This window comes from Salmo salar, chromosome ssa13, assembly GCF_905237065.1.
Source record: "Salmo salar chromosome ssa13, Ssal_v3.1, whole genome shotgun sequence".
NCBI lineage: Eukaryota > Metazoa > Chordata > Actinopteri > Salmoniformes > Salmonidae > Salmo > Salmo salar.
This window is the reverse complement of record NC_059454.1, coordinates 13632137-13655718: the sequence shown is the minus strand read 5'-3', so window position 1 is coordinate 13655718 and position 23582 is coordinate 13632137. Positions and strand designations below refer to the sequence as shown.

Here is a 23582-nt window from a genome sequence, read left to right as displayed (position 1 = left end):
CCCTCTCTACCTGAGTAACTGTGCTTACTAATACACAGCCAAGAGACCTGTTCCTCCTGGGTAATACTCAGCCAAGTTTGTGATTTAGTAAGGAAAAAATATCTAAATATAGATATCAAATTACCATGCTCAGCCTAGATTACATGTGGGTATATTTTAAGCGTTTCAGATATTATTTTTTTATTTCACCTTTATTTTAGCAGGGAGTCCCATAGAGACCGATATCTATTTTACAAAGGTGCCCTGCATATAGGCCGACAAAATATCAGGGAGTAGCCAGCGCTTTCCCTGTTCTGTGAGACAACACCCGCTCAAACCAGTCTTGTTTGGGTAGCCTAATTGGTAATGCCACTGCGCAGCTCTTTACCAGGCATCTCTGCAGTGCTGCTGCTCGGACAGTGACGGTCATGGAATTTTGTATGACGGTAAATGACTACGAGCTCCGTGATAACCATTCGAATAGCAACAACAAATCATTTACACTCACATATTCTCATTTCCTGACCACATGTGCTGCCATAGAAATAGAATGAATAGATCGGGAGTCCCCATTCAAGTCAATGACGGCATAATGGGTGGACTGGCGGCCGTAGCGAGTGTACACTTAGGAGCAAAGCAGGAAGTAAAAGCAGGAAGTGTACCCATCAATATGTGCTGTGATTTGTTGATTCAACTCAACTGACATTAGAAAAACTACATTCCATTGCATGAGCCATATCAGCTAACATCATTTGAATGAGCATTCAACATTACCATGGACATTATGGCATCACAATACCAGGCAGTCATTGTGAGTGTAACCATAGCTGTGTTCAAATACTCATTAAGTATACAGTATGTAAGTATGGGTATCTACTACATACTATTACTTCATTTTAGTATACTGTAAACAAACGGTATCGTTTCAGTTGAGCATACTAGTCGCCTGTCTGCCAGAAGTTGATACTCTTGCTAGCATAACTAATGACTAGCTAGACATTTTACGATTTCGGGTGTTTGTAAATTCAATCTGGAGTGCCAGAGTGCGCTCTGTGCGTTCGTAAATCCAGAGCATTGTCAGATTGTCCGTTCGTAAATTCAGAGCTTTTTGCTGTCGGAGCGCATACTGGGCTAACGTTGGCTAGCTACTTCCAGACACAAATGAGAGAACACCCCACTCTGACCAATGTATCCACCCTAGCAGAGCTGGTTAGGCTGCTTTCATGTTATCCAAAGCGCTGGTGACTAACTGTGCTGCTGGCAACAATTTAATCAATATTTATTTTGCCGACGTTTACAGACACCAGCCATATTCAACCAGGTGTTGAGCGTTTGTAAATTCATCAGTTATTCTGCGCTCTGGCACACAGACGAGAGTGCTCTGAAATCGGTGTAGATAGCCAAAATTAACAACGACTAAACCATTTAGCTAAGAATGACGTGAATAATAAAAGTTGGGTAGTTAGTTAGATAGCATATAATTAATATACTGCCTGGCAAGTTCGATGTATTAGTAGCCAACTAACGTTAGGTAACCAGCTAACATACCGGCGGTACATACTGCTGTAATGATATGCGGGTTCGTAAGGATAACGTAGCTAACAAATTGTCAGCCAACATTACTTTATTACATTGCTCAACATTTGTCGTAATTAGTTAAATCAATGGATTTGTATCCGCTCTCGTCGGACTTTGGCTGCATATTTTCCACCATTTTTTCAAATCTGAAAACGTTGTGAAGCCACGCCCATTTTCTGAAGAATTGCATTATGGGCCCTAAAAGCACAAATTGTGTCCACTGCGTGTATACTTCGTATTTTGGAGAATTTAGTATGACATCTGGGAACTTTTGGCATACTAAATATATCCATACTATGGCCAATAAGCATACTACATACTAAATATATCCATACTATGGCCAATAAGCATACTACATACTCAATTTACATAACAAATAGTATGGTTAGTATGAGTATACGAACACAGCTCATGAGTTTACCAGTCAAATCGGCAGGGTTAGAGGTTCTAAGCCCATTCTATTCATTGTTTGCTACAACACCTTTCTTGTTTCAGCAAGGGAAAACAAAGTTATTACGTTGCTAAGAGTCCATGTTGTCACAGAAACAGACTCAACCGCACGAATGCCTGGCCGTCCGGTCTTCAGTCGGCTGTTCGTAAATAAATGCTTATGGCGGTTATTTTACTTTCATGACGGTCTACATCACAGCTGTCAAACTCATTCCACCGAGGGCCGAGTGTCTGCTAGCATTTTTAATACGCCAGCTAGCGCCCATCCACACAGTAGCTGATGCACAATCATAAAAGATGTTGGAACTTTAGGATGACAACCTCAACTGTGTAACGTACAATTTCACGTGGTCCTTGAGTGTAATATTGAGGTTGGTTGCTGTCATTACATTGCTTAATCACAATGATCTAAATTACAGACATCAACCAACCCCCTAGCAGTTATTAACAGGACAAAAACAATCGAATAAACCAAAACCACATTGAATGGAACTCGGGGCCCAGGGGATCCAATGTTCACCATTGTTTACATAAAGTAGTGGTGCCTTCTTCCCCTCCCCTCCAGCAGAGCTTGGCAAAGACCTCCCCAGGGACAGCCACAGAAATAGAACCAAGGATGGAGAGAACTGTTCCGGGGGGGGGGGGCATCATCTCTTGCCATTGCCAACAGAACTCACCTGTCTTGGGAAGAACGTAAATTCCACAGTTCCTTTATAGCAATTTCCAAGCAGTACGGTACATTATAAAAAGTACATATCGATTAACACAGTTTAAAAAGTACAGAAATCCAAGGGCTGCAGATTACGTACAGGGACGAAGCACAATTCAACCCTCAATGTTAGTCTCTGGTCTCCGTCTGAACACAACGCCATAATTTGTGTGTAGGTTTACTGTAGGGTTGCAGAGGCCATCTGGACTCCTAAACAGCTGTCACTAATCTCACGGTTTTGCTGGTATTTGTTTGTATTTTTAATCTCTGTATTTTTTGGAATCTAGGTTAGCAGCACGAATACACAATCAAAGGGACATTTTACTGGGGGATAGCTATGTTTAAAAGGGCATGGTTCTTCTGCCAAGGACTTGCTTCTCTCTAACTAGACATTGACAGTCCATCTCCCTAAATCCCTTTCCCTGTGTTCTGATTCTTAATGTGAAATCATTCAAGGGAATAGGTTAACAGTATCACACTAACTATACATACACACCCAATAACTAACGCTTTGGGGTGACTAGTTAGCATCTCAAGTCCTGGCTAGCTAACTTTAGCTAGAATTGCACCAAAGACATGCTACTCTTCCAACCACTCTCTGCTGGTCCAATGGTCGTTAACTAGCCAAGTTAAACAGTAACGTTTAGCTATTAAAACATGTGAAAATGTTATCAAATCAAATTAATTATAAGGATTACGCTAGGCTTCATAGATAACTAGTTTAATCAATTAACGTTGAACTAGCTAGCTACAATTAGTTAACTACCGTTAGCAGCTCGCTAACGTTGTCTAGCTAAGAACAACGCACTTTACCAAACCTTTGCTTTGGCTAAGAAAATCAGCAACTGCCATACAAATGTCTTAGCTACACACTCTTTACATCCGAGAATGTACCTTTTGCACCATGTTACTCACCCGTTGATTTCTGATTAAATAATGGAAATAGCAGTGGGACTGGCTGTCTCGTAGTGCTCGAACCGCTTGATACCAACAACGTACCACCTGAAACCACCACCACGCTGATCTGACACACTAAAGGCGGACCCTTCAACGTGTAAATGGGGGCCAACTCGAAGGCATTTCCATTCACCGACCCCAGAGGATGGCCAGAGTGAGTATGTTCCGAGAGTAACACAATGTACAGGCAACACGTAATTTAGATAAATACAAATGTTTATTTTCTTGCATGGAAATCTTAAATAATTATTTCTTAAACAAAAAATCTCAGTCCTCTCATGATAAAATCGAATATATTAAAAAAAACATACATTGATAAGTCTGCCGCTGCCAACATACAGCTGAAATATAAAATATTATTAACCATTGAAACAAACAGTAAGGGAAAATAAGTCATTCTGAAATGGGTCACATCAAACGTCAATTTGCTAGAGGGGTCACTACAGACCCTGGTTTGATTCCAGGCTGTATTACAACCGACCGTGATTGGGAGTCCCATAGGGCGGCGCACAATTGGCCCAGCATCATTAGGGTTTTGCCGAGGTAGGCCATCATTGTAAATTAGAATTTGTTCTTAACGGACTTTTCTAGTTAAATAAATAAATGATTAGAATGTGCAATAATTTGACATTTCTGGTTAAATGGCTGTTAATTAAAATGTTGGAAGTTAGCTTAATGAGAGTAGTTGATGCGTTTACTAAAACAGCTAAAACTCACCAGTAGTGAGCGGGTGGAGCGAGGTGAGCAAAGCAGTGAAACCAACAGACAGCGTGAACATCGTTGCGAATATAACTTACCGACTGCGCTCGGTAGCTAGCAAGATTTGATAGATCTCTGGTACTTCAAATTAATGTATCCATGTCAGTTATGCTTAGTATCTACATGGCTAATACCATCAGTAGTAAGCTAATGTTGCTAGCAACTTGGGGAATAATAATTAAATGCACCTTTTGTGCTGAAGTATAAAGTATTATTAACCATTGAAACAAACAGTAAGTGAAAACAAATAATTCTGAAATGGGTCAGGTCAAAGTCACATGTCAATTTGGGGCTCCAGAGTGGTACAGTGGTCTAAGGCACTGCATCTCAGTGCTAGAGGCGTCACTACAGACCCTGGTTTGATTCCAGGCTGTATCACAACCGGCCGTGATTGGGAGCCCCATAGGGCGGCGCACAATTGGCCCAGGGTCGTTAGGGTTTGGCCGGGGTAGGCCATTATTGTAAATTCGAATTTGTTCTTAACTGACTTGCCTAGTTAAATAAAATACCCATTTCACATGCAAAGATTAAGAAAATGCACAATAGAAAGAAACCAAAGTAATATTCCTGATATGGTACAAGGAAACGCAGAGGTATGCGCTTTAATTCCAATATAAAAATCTGGGTGGCACTACCATAAGGGGACTCCAGAGCCTTCTGACTACACACTGTGGGGCCATATGCTGGGCTGGCTCCATCTGCTTTTCCCCACTGCTCTCCAGTCCACACATATACGCACACACACATCCTCTAGTTTTACCCACCAGAGAAGGATACACAGGCAATGTACTGCGTATATCAGTACTAAATATACTGTGACACAGTCCTATACTCTATGGACTACGTGCTATACATACCATTACTTTACTGATTAAAAGATGCAATTAAAAAAATGATAAATTAAATTCTGAATCACAATATATAAAAGGATAAGAGCACAGTGCCAGGCGGGGAAAAACATGAAATAAGAACAAAAAAACAAAACAAACATCACAACTAAATATTTCAATCAAAGAGAAATATCTTAACAGAGTATTACAATTCACAAAATATACAGTTTGTTTGCAAAAGCATTAATATTGGCAATGTCCTCTAAATAACTTTGTATACTATACTACTTCAATATCTATGAGGAAAGAAACATTTGTTATTAAAAAGGACAATATAAAGATACCATCTATTCTCAAGAACATTCTGAACATTCAAAAGACAGGACAATATTTGCAAATATTTCCCCTCCCTTTAAAAATGACTTGTTTTTTTTGTATGACTTTTTGGATAGTCCATCTGTAGATGGTCTACAGACTATCAGTAACATTTCAACTAACCATCTACTAACCCTACCCCTAGCTCTAACACTAACCTTAGCAAGCAGTTGCTTATCAACAGATGGCCATACTATCTGTAGAGTATCTACAGATGGAAAATCCTGACTATCCAAATAAAGTGTGACCCTTATTTCTTATGATCTTAAAACATCATTATTAAGCCATTTGTTTCCAAATGCATTTCATTCAAACATTAATCAAAAATATGCGTTTGAAACATATGTAATCCTATGTGCTTACATTGAACAAACGTGTAATGTTATACAAACATTTAATAGAACTGTAGAAAAAAAGATGAAGCCTACAGCGGTCTACATTTGAACCTTATTTGAACCTTTCAGCAAAACCATCCAATCAAAAAGCACTGTTGGATATAGATTATTTATGTTAGAAAAACAAAGTATTAGCCATGTTTTAAATTGAATGGCAAGAACTACATTATTAGGAGGGGTTGACTTACAATCAAAAACCTAAGTTTCATGTGCATGTATGGCTTTTAAGTTTTATGTGTGCTTGTTTTTTAAAATGGTTGAATTAATAAACTAAACGTGTTGAACATGGTTATGTTCTGTTCTTATTTTTCTTGCATTTCAGAAAAGCAGCCTGTCCTATCCACTCTGCATCACCGTGGCAGGAATGCAGGTTGCCAGACATTTCATATTGTTGATTCTCGAATCGTCAGTAGTAGCAGGTGTCTCAGTCAGGAATCCCCTGTTAACGTCTCTGTCCCTGTAACCCACACACAGGGTTGGAGACTGTAGGTTACTTTCAAAAATGTAATCCGTTACAGTTACCTGTCCACAATTGTAATCAGTTACGTAACTTTTGGATTATCCAAACTCATTATCAATCTGATTACTTTCAGTTACTTTTGGACAGAAGACAGAAAAGGATCCATCAAATGCATTTGGTGTGTCATCATAGTGGTCTCTGACATCCGGTCAGACTTGCTCAGTTGGAACAAACTTAAACTTGCGCCTTTTTAAAAATGCTGAATTGAATGTCATTAAGAAAACTGAAAGGTGTCATAATGTATTTTTTCCTGATTTTAAAAGTAATCCAAGAAGTAATGTAGTTTTTCAAAAGTATCTGTAATCTGATTACAATAGTTTTGTTGGTATAATAACGGATTAATGACAGTTTGTGTTACTCCCCTACCATGCTCACACATCATTTGTACTGTAGCCTTGCTTGCTGCGCCCTGCTCCAGCCAGGTCTCTGTGGTGAAGTGCTGAACTCAGTGGCACACTCATGTGTTGGAGGAGCAGAGGGACATCTGATGCACGGTGCCCAGGTCTGTGACCATCTGTCTGATGCGATGTTTGAGCTGAGGCAATCGGGTCAACGGGTCAGGAGGTTCCAGTTCCCCTGTGTAGTCCAGCCTACTCTCCAACACTGCAGAGGGATAGGAGGAGGAAGATCAGCAGGAGGAGGAAGAGCAGGAAGAGCAGGAGGGGGAGAGAAAGGGGAGAGACCGAGTGAGGACGACATGGCAAGAATAAATAATAGTTCCATCATACTTACATCCAAGTAAAAATGTATCTTCCTTCAACTGGATCATTTAAATATATCTCTATAATGAATAATCTCTGTGCCACATAGGGTCTGATGACTGTGGTATGGAACAGACATTGGTATAGGTGGCAGGTAGTCTAGTGGTTAAGAGTGTTGGGTCTGATGACAGTGGTAAGGGCAGCAGGTAGTCTAGTGGTTAAGAGTGTTAGGTCTGATGACAGTGGTAAGGGCAGCAGGTAGTCTAGTGGTTAAGAGTGTTAGGTCTGATAACAGTGGTAAGGGCAGCAGGTAGTCTAGTGGTTAAGAGTGTTAGGTCTGATGACAGTGGTAAGGGCAGCAGGTAGTCTAGTGGTTAAGAGTGTTAGGTCTGATGACAGTGGTAAGGGCAGCAGGTAGTCTAGTGGTTAAGAGTGTTAGGTCTGATGACAGTGGTAAGGGCAGCAGGTAGTCTAGTGGTTAAGAGTGTTAGGTCTGATGACAGTGGTAAGGGCAGCAGGTAGTCTAGTGGTTAAGAGTGTTAGGTCTGATGACAGTGGTAAGGGCAGCAGGTAGTCTAGTGGTTAAGAGTGTTAGGTCTGATGACAGTGGTAAGGGCAGCAGGTAGTCTAGTGGTTAAGAGTGTTAGGTCTGATGACAGTGGTAAGGGCAGCAGGTAGTCTAGTGGTTAAGAGTGTTAGGTCTGATGACAGTGGTAAGGGCAGCAGGTAGTCTAGTGGTTAAGAGTGTTAGGTCTGATGACAGTGGTAAGGGCAGCAGGTAGTCTAGTGGTTAATAGTGTTAGGTCTGATGACAGTGGTAAGGGCAGCAGGTAGTCTAGTGGTTAAGAGTGTTAGGTCTGATGACAGTGGTAAGGGCAGCAGGTAGTCTAGTGGTTAAGAGTGTTAGGTCTGATAACAGTGGTAAGGCCAGCAGGTAGTCTAGTGGTTAAGAGTGTTAGGTCTGATGACAGTGGTAAGGGCAGCAGGTAGTCTAGTGGTTAAGAGTGTTAGGTCTGATGACAGTGGTAAGGGCAGCAGGTAGTCTAGTGGTTAAGAGTGTTAGGTCTGATAACAGTGGTAAGGGCAGCAGGTAGTCTAGTGGTTAAGAGTGTTAGGTCTGATGACAGTGGTAAGGGCAGCAGGTAGTCTAGTGGTTAAGAGTGTTAGGTCTGATGACAGTGGTAAGGGCAGCAGGTAGTCTAGTGGTTAAGAGTGTTAGGTCTGATGACAGTGGTAAGGGCAGCAGGTAGTCTAGTGGTTAAGAGTGTTAGGTCTGATGACAGTGGTAAGGGCAGCAGGTAGTCTAGTGGTTAAGAGTGTTAGGTCTGATAACAGTGGTAAGGGCAGCAGGTAGTCTAGTGGTTAAGAGTGTTAGGTCTGATGACAGTGGTAAGGGCAGCAGGTAGTCTAGTGGTTAAGAGTGTTAGGTCTGATGACAGTGGTAAGGGCAGCAGGTAGTCTAGTGGTTAAGAGTGTTAGGTCTGATGACAGTGGTAAGGGCAGCAGGTAGTCTAGTGGTTAAGAGTGTTAGGTCTGATAACAGTGGTAAGGGCAGCAGGTAGTCTAGTGGTTAAGAGTGTTAGGTCTGATGACAGTGGTAAGGGCAGCAGGTAGTCTAGTGGTTAAGAGTGTTAGGTCTGATGACAGTGGTAAGGGCAGCAGGTAGTCTAGTGGTTAATAGTGTTAGGTCTGATGACAGTGGTAAGGGCAGCAGGTAGTCTAGTGGTTAAGAGTGTTAGGTCTGATGACAGTGGTAAGGGCAGCAGGTAGTCTAGTGGTTAAGAGTGTTAGGTCTGATAACAGTGGTAAGGCCAGCAGGTAGTCTAGTGGTTAAGAGTGTTAGGTCTGATGACAGTGGTAAGGGCAGCAGGTAGTCTAGTGGTTAAGAGTGTTAGGTCTGATGACAGTGGTAAGGGCAGCAGGTAGTCTAGTGGTTAAGAGTGTTAGGTCTGATAACAGTGGTAAGGGCAGCAGGTAGTCTAGTGGTTAAGAGTGTTAGGTCTGATGACAGTGGTAAGGGCAGCAGGTAGTCTAGTGGTTAATAGTGTTAGGTCTGATAACAGTGGTAAGGGCAGCATGTAGTCTAGTGGTTAAGAGTGTTAGGTCTGATAACAGTGGTAAGGGCAGCAGGTAGTCTAGTGGTTAAGAGTGTTAGGTCTGATAACAGTGGTAAGGGCAGCAGGTAGTCTAGTGGTTAAGAGTGTTAGGTCTGATAACAGTGGTAAGGGCAGCAGGTAGTCTAGTGGTTAAGAGTGTTAGGTCTGATGACAGTGGTAAGGGCAGCAGGTAGTCTAGTGGTTAAGAGTGTTAGGTCTGATAACAGTGGTAAGGGCAGCAGGTAGTCTAGTGGTTAAGAGTGTTAGGTCTGATAACAGTGGTAAGGGCAGCAGGTAGTCTAGTGGTTAAGAGTGTTAGGTCTGATAACAGTGGTAAGGGCAGCAGGTAGTCTAGTGGTTAAGAGTGTTAGGTCTGATAACAGTGGTAAGGGCAGCAGGTAGTCTAGTGGTTAAGAGTGTTAGGTCTGATGACAGTGGTAAGGGCAGCAGGTAGTCTAGTGGTTAAGAGTGTTAGGTCTGATAACAGTGGTAAGGGCAGCAGGTAGTCTAGTGGTTAAGAGTGTTAGGTCTGATGACAGTGGTAAGGGCAGCAGGTAGTCTAGTGGTTAAGAGTGTTAGGTCTGATAACAGTGGTAAGGGCAGCAGGTAGTCTAGTGGTTAATTAAGAGTGTTAGGTCTGATAACAGTGGTAAGGGCAGCAGGTAGTCTAGTGGTTAAGAGTGTTAGGTCTGATGACAGTGGTAAGGGCAGCAGGTAGTCTAGTGGTTAAGAGTGTTAGGTCTGATAACAGTGGTAAGGGCAGCAGGTAGTCTAGTGGTTAATAGTGTTAGGTCTGATAACAGTGGTAAGGGCAGCAGGTAGTCTAGTGGTTAAGTGTGTTAGGTCTGATGACAGTGGTAAGGGCAGCAGGTAGGTTAGTGGTTAAGTGTGTTAGGTCTGATGACAGTGGTAAGGGCAGCAGGTAGTCTAGTGGTTAAGAGTGTTAGGTCTGATGACAGTGGTAAGGGCAGCAGGTAGTCTAGTGGTTAATAGTGTTAGGTCTGATAACAGTGGTAAGGGCAGCAGGTAGTCTAGTGGTTAAGAGTGTTAGGTCTGATAACAGTGGTAAGGGCAGCAGGTAGGTTAGTGGTTAAGTGTGTTAGGTCTGATGACAGTGGTAAGGGCAGCAGGTAGTCTAGTGGTTAAGAGTGTTAGGTCTGATGACAGTGGTAAGGGCAGCAGGTAGTCTAGTGGTTAAGAGTGTTAGGTCTGATAACAGTGGTAAGGGCAGCAGGTAGTCTAGTGGTTAAGAGTGTTAGGTCTGATAACAGTGGTAAGGGCAGCAGGTAGTCTAGTGGTTAAGAGTGTTAGGTCTGATAACAGTGGTAAGGGCAGCAGGTAGTCTAGTGGTTAAGAGTGTTAGGTCTGATAACAGTGGTAAGGGCAGCAGGTAGTCTAGTGGTTAAGAGTGTTAGGTCTGATGACAGTGGTAAGGGCAGCAGGTAGTCTAGTGGTTAATAGTGTTAGGTCTGATAACAGTGGTAAGGGCAGCAGGTAGGTTAGTGGTTAAGAGTGTTAGGTCTGATAACAGTGGTAAGGGCAGCAGGTAGTCTAGTGGTTAAGAGTGTTAGGTCTGATAACAGTGGTAAGGGCAGCAGGTAGTCTAGTGGTTAAGAGTGTTAGGTCTGATGACAGTGGTAAGGGCAGCAGGTAGTCTAGTGGTTAAGAGTGTTAGGTCTGATAACAGTGGTAAGGGAAGCAGGTAGTCTAGTGGTTAAGAGTGTTAGGTCTGATGACAGTGGTAAGGGCAGCAGGTAGTCTAGTGGTTAAGAGTGTTAGGTCTGATAACAGTGGTAAGGGCAGCAGGTAGTCTAGTGGTTAATAGTGTTAGGTCTGATAACAGTGGTAAGGGCAGCAGGTAGTCTAGTGGTTAAGAGTGTTAGGTCTGATAACAGTGGTAAGGGCAGCAGGTAGTCTAGTGGTTAATAGTGTTAGGTCTGATAACAGTGGTAAGGGCAGCAGGTAGGTTAGTGGTTAAGAGTGTTAGGTCTGATAACAGTGGTAAGGGCAGCAGGTAGTCTAGTGGTTAAGAGTGTTAGGTCTGATAACAGTGGTAAGGGCAGCAGGTAGTCTAGTGGTTAAGAGTGTTAGGTCTGATAACAGTGGTAAGGGCAGCAGGTAGTCTAGTGGTTAAGAGTGTTAGGTCTGATAACAGTGGTAAGGGCAGCAGGTAGTCTAGTGGTTAAGAGTGTTAGGTCTGATGACAGTGGTAAGGGCAGCAGGTAGTCTAGTGGTTAAGAGTGTTAGGTCTGATAACAGTGGTAAGGGCAGCAGGTAGTCTAGTGGTTAAGAGTGTTAGGTCTGATGACAGTGGTAAGGGGAGCAGGTAGTCTAGTGGTTAAGAGTGTTAGGTCTGATGACAGTGGTAAGGGCAGCAGGTAGTCTAGTGGTTAAGAGTGTTAGGTCTGATAACAGTGGTAAGGGCAGCAGGTAGTCTAGTGGTTAAGAGTGTTAGGTCTGATGACAGTGGTAAGGGCAGCAGGTAGTCTAGTGGTTAAGAGTGTTAGGTCTGATAACAGTGGTAAGGGCAGCAGGTAGTCTAGTGGTTAAGAGTGTTAGGTCTGATAACAGTGGTAAGGGCAGCAGGTAGTCTAGTGGTTAAGAGTGTTAGGTCTGATGACAGTGGTAAGGGCAGCAGGTAGTCTAGTGGTTAAGAGTGTTAGGTCTGATAACAGTGGTAAGGGCAGCAGGTAGTCTAGTGGTTAAGAGTGTTAGGTCTGATAACAGTGGTAAGGGCAGCAGGTAGTCTAGTGGTTAAGAGTGTTAGGTCTGATGACAGTGGTAAGGGCAGCAGGTAGTCTGGTGGTTAAGAGTGTTAGGTCTGATAACAGTGGTAAGGGCAGCAGGTAGTCTAGTGGTTAAGAGTGTTAGGTCTGATGACAGTGGTAAGGGCAGCAGGTAGTCTAGTGGTTAAGAGTGTTAGGTCTGATAACAGTGGTAATGCAGCAGGTAGTCTAGTGGTTAAGAGTGTTAGGTCTGATGACAGTGGTAAGGGCAGCAGGTAGTCTAGTGGTTAAGAGTGTTAGGTCTGATGACAGTGGTAAGGGCAGCAGGTAGTCTAGTGGTTAAGAGTGTTAGGTCTGATGACAGTGGTAAGGGCAGCAGGTAGTCTAGTGGTTAAGAGTGTTAGGTCTGATAACAGTGGTAAGGGCAGCAGGTAGTCTAGTGGTTAAGAGTGTTAGGTCTGATGACAGTGGTAAGGGCAGCAGGTAGTCTAGTGGTTAAGAGTGTTAGGTCTGATAACAGTGGTAAGGGCAGCAGGTAGTCTAGTGGTTAAGAGTGTTAGGTCTGATGACAGTGGTAAGGGCAGCAGGTAGTCTAGTGGTTAATAGTGTTAGGTCTGATAACAGTGGTAAGGGCAGCAGGTAGTCTAGTGGTTAAGAGTGTTAGGTCTGATAACAGTGGTAAGGGCAGCAGGTAGTCTAGTGGTTAAGAGTGTTAGGTCTGATGACAGTGGTAAGGGCAGCAGGTAGTCTAGTGGTTAAGAGTGTTAGGTCTGATAACAGTGGTAAGGGCAGCAGGTAGTCTAGTGGTTAAGAGTGTTAGGTCTGATAACAGTGGTAAGGGCAGCAGGTAGTCTAGTGGTTAATAGTGTTAGGTCTGATAACAGTGGTAAGGGCAGCAGGTAGTCTAGTGGTTAATTAAGAGTGTTAGGTCTGATGACAGTGGTAAGGGCAGCAGGTAGTCTAGTGGTTAATAGTGTTAGGTCTGATGACAGTGGTAAGGGCAGCAGGTAGTCTAGTGGTTAAGAGTGTTAGGTCTGATAACAGTGGTAAGGGAAGCAGGTAGTCTAGTGGTTAAGAGTGTTAGGTCTGATGACAGTGGTAAGGGCAGCAGGTAGTCTAGTGGTTAAGAGTGTTAGGTCTGATAACAGTGGTAAGGGCAGCAGGTAGTCTAGTGGTTAAGAGTGTTAGGTCTGATAACAGTGGTAAGGGCAGCAGGTAGTCTAGTGGTTAAGAGTGTTAGGTCTGATGACAGTGGTAAGGGCAGCAGGTAGTCTAGTGGTTAAGAGTGTTAGGTCTGATAACAGTGGTAAGGGCAGCAGGTAGTCTAGTGGTTAAGAGTGTTAGGTCTGATAACAGTGGTAAGGGCAGCAGGTAGTCTAGTGGTTAAGTGTTAGGTCTGATAACAGTGGTAAGGGCAGCAGGTAGTCTAGTGGTTAAGAGTGTTAGGTCTGATGACAGTGGTAAGGGCAGCAGGTAGTCTAGTGGTTAAGAGTGTTAGGTCTGATGACAGTGGTAAGGGCAGCACTCACCAGCTCCTGGGCAACGTGCATCACGTCTTTGACGTGCTCAACGGCCTACTGCTTAAGATTAGCATCCTCCAGTGAGTACCATCAAAGTTACTGCAAATACTTCCTAAAAACGTCATGTTCCACAATTTGGGGTGTGACTGGTTCTTGGATGATCCATCTTCAATGAATGTGAATTCTCCCTCACCCCTCTCTGTACAGGACCCAGACACACTCTGATCTGAATTGCCAGCCCTGGAAGCAGGATGAGGAGCTGGGTAGGAGCTGGGCCCCTTCACCTCTGGTAGCAGTGAGCACTGCTACCAGAAGCCGTGGGCATACTACCCAGCGGTGGAGCAGAGGCTGGTGGTGGAGACACCGGGAGGCTCTGAGCTGCAGGACAGCCTGAGGAGCACTGAGGACCTGCTGGAGCTGGCGTTACGGTGGCCCACTGCACCCAGACAGAGCCAAGCTCTACCCTAGCTCCCTGCTGCAGGACCGGACCAAGATTCACCCCACTACCCTACAACCAGACAAGGTCCGTACTCCTTCTCGAAGATGATTGTGTGTCAGTAGTCATAACATTCATCATATCCAATATATGCATTAGAATTGGTGTAAGTTGTGATGAAGAGACGCTATCTGAAAACTAAAGTACGGTAGCTGGATTCATGACAAATCTGTTTCCCTTTGACTTGGATGCCATGTTCTGTTCTGTTTCCAGGGTGTGGACCTGTATAAGAAGCCATGTTCTGTTTCCAGGGTGTGGACCTGTATAAGAAGCAATGTTCTGTTTCCAGGGTGTGGACCTGTATAAGAAGCCATGTTCTGTTTCCAGGGTGTGGACCTGTATAAGAAGCCATGTTCTGTTTCCAGGGTGTGGACCTGTATAAGAAGCCATGTTCTGTTTCCAGGGTGTGGGCCTGTATAAGAAGCCATGTTCTGTTTCCAGGGTGTGGGTCTGTATAAGATGCCATGTTCTGTTTCCAGGGTGTGGACCTGTATAAGAAGCCATGTTCTGTTTCCAGGGTGTGGACCTGTATAAGAAGCCATGTTCTGTTTCCAGGGTGTGGGCCTGTATAAGAAGACATGTTCTGTTTCCAGGGTGTGGGCCTGTATAAGAAGACATGTTCTGTTTCCAGGGTGTGGACCTGTATAAGAAGACATGTTCTGTTCTGTTCTGTTTCCAGGGTGTGGGCCTGTATAAGAAGCCATGTTCTGTTTCCAGGGTGTGGGCCTGTATAAGAAGCCATGTTCTGTTCTGTTTCCAGGGTGTGGACCTGTATAAGATGCCATGTTCTGTTTCCAGGGTGTGGGCCTGTATAAGAAGCCATGTTCTGTTCTGTTTCCAGGGTGTGGACCTGTATAAGAAGCCATGTTCTGTTTCCAGGGTGTGGGCCTGTATAAGAAGCCATGTTCTGTTTCCAGGGTGTGGACCTGTATAAGAAGCCATGTTCTGTTTCCAGGGTGTGGACCTGTATAAGAAGACATGTTCTGTTTCCAGGGTGTGGACCTGTATAAGAAGCCATGTTCTGTTTCCAGGGTGTGGGTCTGTATAAGAAGCCATGTTCTGTTTCCAGGGTGTGGGCCTGTATAAGAAGCCATGTTCTGTTTCCAGGGTGTGGACCTGTATAAGAAGCCATGTTCTGTTTCCAGGGTGTGGGCCTGTATAAGAAGCCATGTTCTGTTTCCAGGGTGTGGACCTGTATAAGAAGCCATGTTCTGTTTCCAGGGTGTGGACCTGTATAAGAAGCCATGTTCTGTTTCCAGGGTGTGGGCCTGTATAAGAAGCCATGTTCTGTTTCCAGGGTGTGGGTCTGTATAAGAAGCCATGTTCTGTTTCCAGGGTGTGGACCTGTATAAGAAGCCATGTTCTGTTTCCAGGGTGTGGGCCTGTATAAGAAGACATGTTCTGTTTCCAGGGTGTGGGCCTGTATAAGAAGCCATGTTCTGTTTCCAGGGTGTGGACCTGTATAAGAAGCCATGTTCTGTTTCCAGGGTGTGGACCTGTATAAGAAGCCATGTTCTGTTTCCAGGGTGTGGGCCTGTATAAGAAGCCATGTTCTGTTTCCAGGGTGTGGACCTGTATAAGAAGCCATGTTCTGTTTCCAGGGTGTGGACCTGTATAAGAAGCCATGTTCTGTTTCCAGGGTGTGGACCTGTATAAGAAGCCATGTTCTGTTTCCAGGGTGTGGACCTGTATAAGAAGCCATGTTCTGTTTCCAGGGTGTGGACCTGTATAAGAAGCCATGTTCTGTTTCCAGGGTGTGGACCTGTATAAGACATGTTCTGTTTCCAGGGTGTGGACCTGTATAAGAAGCCATGTTCTGTTTCCAGGGTGTGGACCTGTATAAGAAGCCATATTCTGTTTCCAGGGTGTGGACCTGTATAAGAAGCCATGTTCTGTTTCCAGGGTGTGGACCTGTATAAGAAGCCATGTTCTGTTTCCAGGGTGTGGGCCTGTATAAGAAGCCATGTTCTGTTCTGTTTCCAGGGTGTGGACCTGTATAAGAAGCCATGTTCTGTTTCCAGGGTGTGGGCCTGTATAAGAAGCCATGTTCTGTTCTGTTTCCAGGGTGTGGACCTGTATAAGATGCCATGTTCTGTTTCCAGGGTGTGGGCCTGTATAAGAAGCCATGTTCTGTTCTGTTTCCAGGGTGTGGACCTGTATAAGAAGCCATGTTCTGTTTCCAGGGTGTGGGCCTGTATAAGAAGCCATGTTCTGTTTCCAGGGTGTGGACCTGTATAAGAAGCCATGTTCTGTTTCCAGGGTGTGGACCTGTATAAGAAGACATGTTCTGTTTCCAGGGTGTGGACCTGTATAAGAAGCCATGTTCTGTTTCCAGGGTGTGGGTCTGTATAAGAAGCCATGTTCTGTTTCCAGGGTGTGGACCTGTATAAGAAGCCATGTTCTGTTTCCAGGGTGTGGGCCTGTATAAGAAGACATGTTCTGTTTCCAGGGTGTGGGCCTGTATAAGAAGCCATGTTCTGTTTCCAGGGTGTGGACCTGTATAAGAAGCCATGTTCTGTTTCCAGGGTGTGGACCTGTATAAGAAGCCATGTTCTGTTTCCAGGGTGTGGGCCTGTATAAGAAGCCATGTTCTGTTTCCAGGGTGTGGACCTGTATAAGAAGCCATGTTCTGTTTCCAGGGTGTGGACCTGTATAAGAAGCCATGTTCTGTTTCCAGGGTGTGGACCTGTATAAGAAGCCATGTTCTGTTTCCAGGGTGTGGACCTGTATAAGAAGCCATGTTCTGTTTCCAGGGTGTGGACCTGTATAAGAAGCCATGTTCTGTTTCCAGGGTGTGGACCTGTATAAGACATGTTCTGTTTCCAGGGTGTGGACCTGTATAAGAAGCCATGTTCTGTTTCCAGGGTGTGGACCTGTATAAGAAGCCATATTCTGTTTCCAGGGTGTGGACCTGTATAAGAAGCCATGTTCTGTTTCCAGGGTGTGGACCTGTATAAGAAGCCATGTTCTGTTTCCAGGGTGTGGGCCTGTATAAGAAGCCATGTTCTGTTCTGTTTCCAGGGTGTGGACCTGTATAAGAAGCCATGTTCTGTTTCCAGGGTGTGGGCCTGTATAAGAAGCCATGTTCTGTTCTGTTTCCAGGGTGTGGACCTGTATAAGATGCCATGTTCTGTTTCCAGGGTGTGGGCCTGTATAAGAAGCCATGTTCTGTTCTGTTTCCAGGGTGTGGACCTGTATAAGAAGCCATGTTCTGTTTCCAGGGTGTGGGCCTGTATAAGAAGCCATGTTCTGTTTCCAGGGTGTGGACCTGTATAAGAAGCCATGTTCTGTTTCCAGGGTGTGGACCTGTATAAGAAGACATGTTCTGTTTCCAGGGTGTGGACCTGTATAAGAAGCCATGTTCTGTTTCCAGGGTGTGGGTCTGTATAAGAAGCCATGTTCTGTTTCCAGGGTGTGGACCTGTATAAGAAGCCATGTTCTGTTTCCAGGGTGTGGGCCTGTATAAGAAGCCATGTTCTGTTTCCAGGGTGTGGGCCTGTATAAGAAGCCATGTTCTGTTTCCAGGGTGTGGACCTGTATAAGAAGCCATGTTCTGTTTCCAGGGTGTGGACCTGTATAAGAAGCCATGTTCTGTTTCCAGGGTGTGGGCCTGTATAAGAAGCCATGTTCTGTTTCCAGGGTGTGGGTCTGTATAAGAAGCCATGTTCTGTTTCCAGGGTGTGGGTCTGTATAAGAAGCCATGTTCTGTTTCCAGGGTGTGGGCCTGTATAAGAAGACATGTTCTGTTTCCAGGGTGTGGGCCTGTATAAGAAGCCATGTTCTGTTTCCAGGGTGTGGACCTGTATAAGAAGCCATGTTCTGTTTCCAGGGTGTGGGCCTGTATAAGAAGACATGTTCTGTTTCCAGGGTGTGGACCTGTATAAGAAGCCATGTTCTGTTTCCAGGGTGTGGACCTGTATAAGATGCCATGTTCTGTTTCCAGGGTGTGGACCTGTATAAGAAGACATGTTCTGTTTCCAGGGTGTGGACCTGTATAAGAAGCCATGTTCTGTTTCCAGGGTGTGGGCCTGTATAAGAAGCCATGTTCTGTTTCCAGGGTGTGGATCTGTATAAGAAGCCATGTTCTGTTTCCAGGGTGTGGACCTGTATAAGAAGCCATGTTCTGTTTCCAGGGTGTGGGCCTGTATAAGAAGCCATGTTCTGTTTCCAGGGTGTGGGCCTGTATAAGAAGCCATGTTCTGTTTCCAGGGTGTGGGTCTGTATAAGATGCCATGTTCTGTTTCCAGGGTGTGGACCTGTATAAGAAGCCATGTTCTGTTTCCAGGGTGTGGACCTGTATAAGAAGCCATGTTCTGTTTCCAGGGTGTGGACCTGTATAAGAAGACATGTTCTGTTTCCAGGGTGTGGGCCTGTATAAGAAGCCATGTTCTGTTTCCAGGGTGTGGGCCTGTATAAGAAGCCATGTTCTGTTTCCAGGGTGTGGGCCTGTATAAGAAGACATGTTCTGTTTCCAGGGTGTGGGCCTGTATAAGAAGCCATGTTCTGTTTCCAGGGTGTGGGCCTGTATAAGAAGCCATGTTCTGTTTCCAGGGTGTGGGCCTGTATAAGAAGACATGTTCTGTTTCCAGGGTGTGGACCTGTATAAGAAGCCATGTTCTGTTTCCAGGGTGTGGGCCTGTATAAGATGCAGTATGTGAGGAGGGTGGTAGAGACTGAAGAGGCGGAGCCCTGCACAGACATAAACCCAGACTGTGTGCTGCATCAGCAGTGGCAGCTCAACCTGTTGGATCACATTGAGGCCATGTAAAACCAAGTCACACACAGGATGGACCTCATCGAGAAGGATCTGGATGGTGAGACCTATACCACACACACTGTTCCATAAATGTTAGTCATTTAGCAGATGCTCTTATCCAGAGCAACTTATATAAAGTCTGTTTTGTTTTTAACTTAAGTTGAATTTAAGCATCAGCCAGTAGTCTCTGGTATGCACTGGTCCAATGATATCCACTTCACTTTCATGTGCATATCACGTGTGGCAGCTGTAATCAGCCAGCCGCATCCCTTACCAGCCCTCACTCACCTGCTTCTCTCAGCATTCCCTACCAGCCCTCACTCACCTGCTTCTCTCAGCATTCCCTACCAGCCCTCACTCACCTGCTTCTCTCAGCATTCCCTACCAGCCCTCACTCACCTGCTTCTCTCAGCATTCCTTACCAGCCCTCACTCACCTGCTTCTCTCAGCATTCCTTACCAGCCCTCACTCACCTGCTTCTCTCAGCATTCCCTACCAGCCCTCACCCACCTGCTTCTCTCAGCATTCCCTACCAGCCCTACTCACCTGCTTCTCTCAGCATTCCCTACCAGCCCTCACCCACCTGCTTCTCTCAGCATTCCCTACCAGCCCTCACTCGCCTGCTTCTCTCAGCATTCCCTACCAGCCCTCACTCACCTGCTTCTCTCAGCATTCCCTACCAGCCCTCACCCACCTGCTTCTCTCAGCATTCCCTACCAGCCCTCACTCACCTGCTTCTCTCAGCATTCCCTACCAGCCCTCACCCACCTGCTTCTCTCAGCATTCCCTACCAGCCCTCACCCACCTGCTTCTCTCAGCATTCCCTACCAGCCCTCACTCACCTGCTTCTCTCAGCATTCCCTACCAGCCCTCGCTCACCGGCTTCTCTCAGCATTCCCTACCAGCCCTCGCTCACCTGCTTCTCTCAGCATTCCCTACCAGCCCTCGCTCACCTGCTTCTCTCAGCATTCCCTACCAGCCCTCGCCCACCTGCTTCTCTCAGCATTCCCTACCAGCCCTCACCTACCTGCTTCTCTCAGCATTCCCTACCAGCCCTCACCCACCTGCTTCTCTCAGCATTCCCTACCAGCCCTCACTCACCTGCTTCTCTCAGCATTCCCTACCAGCCCTCGCTCACCTGCTTCTCTCAGCATTCCCTACCAGCCCTCACTCACCTGCTTCTCTCAGCATTCCCTACCAGACCTCACTCACCTGCTTCTCTCATCATCCCCTACAAGCCCTCACTCACCTGCTTCTCTCAGAATCCCCTACCAGCCCTCACTCACCTGCTTCTCCGTCAGCGGGGATGCAGACTCAGACCCTGATGGGTCTTCTGTTGTTAGATTTGTACATTTGTTACAATGGAGCAGTGCGCAAAGCGAGCAATTTTGAGACGTTGTATAATTTCATCGCCTGTTATAACCAAGAGCACAGACCAGTCTGAGTAGACTTTACTAGTTCACTGTCATGCAGCCTCGGAGTGTCAGCGAGGGAACGCGGAGCAACGCTTCGCGACATGCATGCTTGCAGCTTTACAGCAAAGAAAAGGTATTGTCTCTAGCCTAAACAGTTATAAAATATGACCCATGTTACCAGAGGCCTTGTCTCTAGCCTAAACAGTTATAAAATATGACCCATGTTACCAGAAGTCTTGCCTAAACAGTTATAAAATATGACCCATGTTACCAGAGGTCTTGTCTCTAGCCTAAACAGTTATAAAATATGACCCATGTTACCAGAGGTCTTGTCTCTAGCCTAAACAGTTATAAAATATGACCCATGTTACCAGAGGTCTTGTCTCTAGCCTAAACAGTTATAAAATATGACCCATGTTACCAGAGGTCTTGTCTCTAGCCTAAACAGTTATAAAATATGACCCATGTTACCAGAGGTCTTGTCTCTAGCCTAAACAGTTATAAAATATGACCCATGTTACCAGAGGTCTTGTCTCTAGCCTAAACAGTTATAAAATATGACCCATGTTACCAGAGGTCTTGTCTCTAGCCTAAACAGTTATAAAATATGACCCATGTTACCAGAAGTCTTGCCTAAACAGTTATAAAATATGACCCATGTTACCAGAGGTCTTGTCTCTAGCCTAAACAGTTATAAAATATGACCCATGTTACCAGAGGTCTTGTCTCTAGCCTAAACAGTTATAAAATATGACCCATGTTACCAGAGGTCTTGTCTCTAGCCTAAACAGTTATAAAATATGACCCATGTCACCAGAGGTCTTGTCTCTAGCCTAAACAGTTATAAAATATGACCCATGTTACCAGAGGTCTTTTTTTATTTTTGGGATTCACATGCATTTTATATAATTTCACTAACCATGTCACGGGCCGTTTTAAACTAGTGGCTAATTATTGGTTTGATAACAAAATGTTGTTCAGCCATGTTACCAAGCTAGCTAACAACCTGGTAAGTTGACAGTAGGTCTAGGCACATCTGATTGGCCCAGCATAAAAAGGAAAAGGATCTGCTACTCATGAGATGTGTTTCAAAAGGGTAGGATTCATATAGGTAGGATGTAACTAAACTATATCAAACATCAATTTCTTTCTTACATTCTGTTTGGTGCCTAACGTTTTAAAAGTTTGTTTGAGTGAGTGAGTGTGAGAGAGAGTGTGAGAGAGAGTGTGAGAGAGAGAGAGAGAGAGGGACAGAGAGAGAGAGATAACTGAAGAGTAAAGGGTTCAGTGTTTCCCCTGACTTACACAATGACATACAGATAATTATGCATGTATACTCCTTCCTGCCATTCCTCCAATCAAATCACAGCTGGGCCTTTACAAATATGAGCAAAATCAGCCATTCTATGCAGATTTATATTATACACTGAACAGTGTGATGTTAATTTCAATGTGTTGTATTGAGTAGAAGTGTGAACTTCAGTGACATGTTTTTTTGGAGAAGGTTTAGACAACGTGAACATGTGTCCGGGGGACGGGGCAAACAGGATGCTAGGTCACTGATTTTTTTCCTACCGTGGTATTGCGATCCTACTTGGTATCGTGCTACTTGGCCTGGTACCGTATCATTTGTAACATTTTGGTTATCGTGACAACACTAGATCTTGACAGAAAACGGTAGCACCTACAACCATGCCCTGTTCAAAAGGCACTTCAATCTTTTGGCGTGCCCATTCACCCTCTGAAAAGCACACATACACAATCCATGTCTCAACTGTCTCAAGGCTTAAAAATCCTTCTTTAACCTGTCTCCTCCCCTTCATCTACACTGATTGAAGTGGATTTAACAAGTGACATCAATAAGGGATCATAGCTTTCACCTGAGATTCACCTGGTCAGTCTGTCATTGAAAGCCCCGGTGTTCTTAATGTTTTGTACACTCAGTGTATAAAAGAGTTCAAGACTCAAGTTGATATTCTCAGTCCAGAACGATGGTGAAATGTGTGTAAAATGTCCCTCACCTGTTTCACTGACGCCCCATTCTCTTTCATCATGGGGTCCGCTGTTGGTTTGCTGGTTCTACTTCCTTCTCTCACTCAGTGATTTCCGACGATGACGGTTAACTCCGATGGCAGTCTGTCTGTCACCCAGGAGCGAGTCTATAAAACAGAGCAGTGCAATAGAAGAGGTGATTTCGTTGAAATTTGATTGATTTATTGTCCATGCATGGATATAACAGCACCGGCTGTATACAACAACTGGTCCAGTTAATAATGTGACAGAGAGTTTGGGTTTAGCTCAGGTGATCCCTGGGCTGGAGTGATTCTACTCACGTATAGAGCCTGACATGCTGCGTCTCCTCCTAGGCGTCTCTTGAGAGCCAACCTGCTTCTCTGATGCCCGGGTCTGCACGCTGCACTCAGAGGGGTGTTCGCTGTCTGCATGGTAGTACTTGACATGGTAGTGCAGGAGAGAGGCCTTCCGGAAGGACTTCAGACAGCCAGGAGCCTTGCACTTGAAGGGGTTGTGGTCCAGTTCAATGGAAAGGATGGGGGTGGCTGGTTTTTGATGACTCTATACACTAAGATAGAGATAAAAGGAACAACAAGTCATTTAATGGAACTGCTGTACTTGTGGGTGGTAGGCAGGAGGACTTGGCATTTCAGTATTGCTTCTGTACAGAGATATACAAAAATATCAACTGTAGCTTTTTGACACAGAGGTGACAGATTCCAGAAGAAGTAGTAATCTCACATCTCAATGTAACATCAGGACTCGGTATCCAAATAAAGCCAGGCAATAGGACAGCTCATGGAGTCTCCTGAAAACTCTTATAGGCTCTGATTTATGAGCATCTCATTACCTATCTTTGATTGGGCTTCGATGCTGGCCTCTGAGGTTGTCTGGGTGTTTGTCTGGTCTGGGGTTAACGCTTGCGACAGAATCTGATCTAACTTGCTTCTGAGACTGGGATCGGTTGCTTCTGTCTGGAGAAGGGGAAGGCGGAGAGAAAGGGGAAGGCAGAGAGGAAGGGGAAGGCAGAGGGAAGGCAGAGAGGAAGGGGAAGGCAGAGAGGAAGGGGAAGGCAGAGAGGAAGGGGAAGGCGGAGAGGAAGGGGAAGGGGAAGGAGGGGGGAAGGCGAGAGAGGAGGGGGAAGGCGGAGAGGAGGGGGAAGGCGGAGAGGAGAGGGGAAGGCGGAGAGGAAGGGGAAGGCAGAGAGGAAGGGGAAGGTAGGGGGGAAGGCAGAGAGGAGGGGGAAGGCAGAGAGGAAGGCGGAGAGGAAGGGGAAAGCAGAGAGGAAGGGGAAGGCGGAGAGGAGG

At 45.1% G+C, this 23582-nt stretch overlaps 1 protein-coding gene and 1 long non-coding RNA gene across 4 annotated transcripts in view; both read right to left on the bottom strand.

The window, feature by feature from the left end:
* Nucleotides 1–3811, bottom strand: part of LOC106566479 (protein NDRG3) — a 67043-nt gene extending 63232 nt beyond the window's left edge. The window contains exon 1 of one of the 3 annotated variants that reach the window (XM_045692964.1): nucleotides 3632–3811. The gene's annotated coding sequence lies outside the window, so the exon portion shown is untranslated. The remainder of the gene's footprint in view (nucleotides 1–3631) is intronic. The other 2 variants (XM_045692966.1, XM_014134550.2) reach the window with 2 other exon arrangements.
* A 98-nt stretch (nucleotides 3812–3909) lies between these two features.
* Nucleotides 3910–23280, bottom strand: LOC106566476 (uncharacterized). Its single transcript, XR_006758495.1, has 4 exons — nucleotides 23126–23280; nucleotides 22596–22843; nucleotides 22284–22421; nucleotides 3910–7155 (listed from the first exon to the last, which is right to left on the bottom strand). It is a non-coding gene; the product is annotated as an uncharacterized lncRNA (long non-coding RNA).
* Nucleotides 23281–23582: the final 302 nt, after the last annotated feature.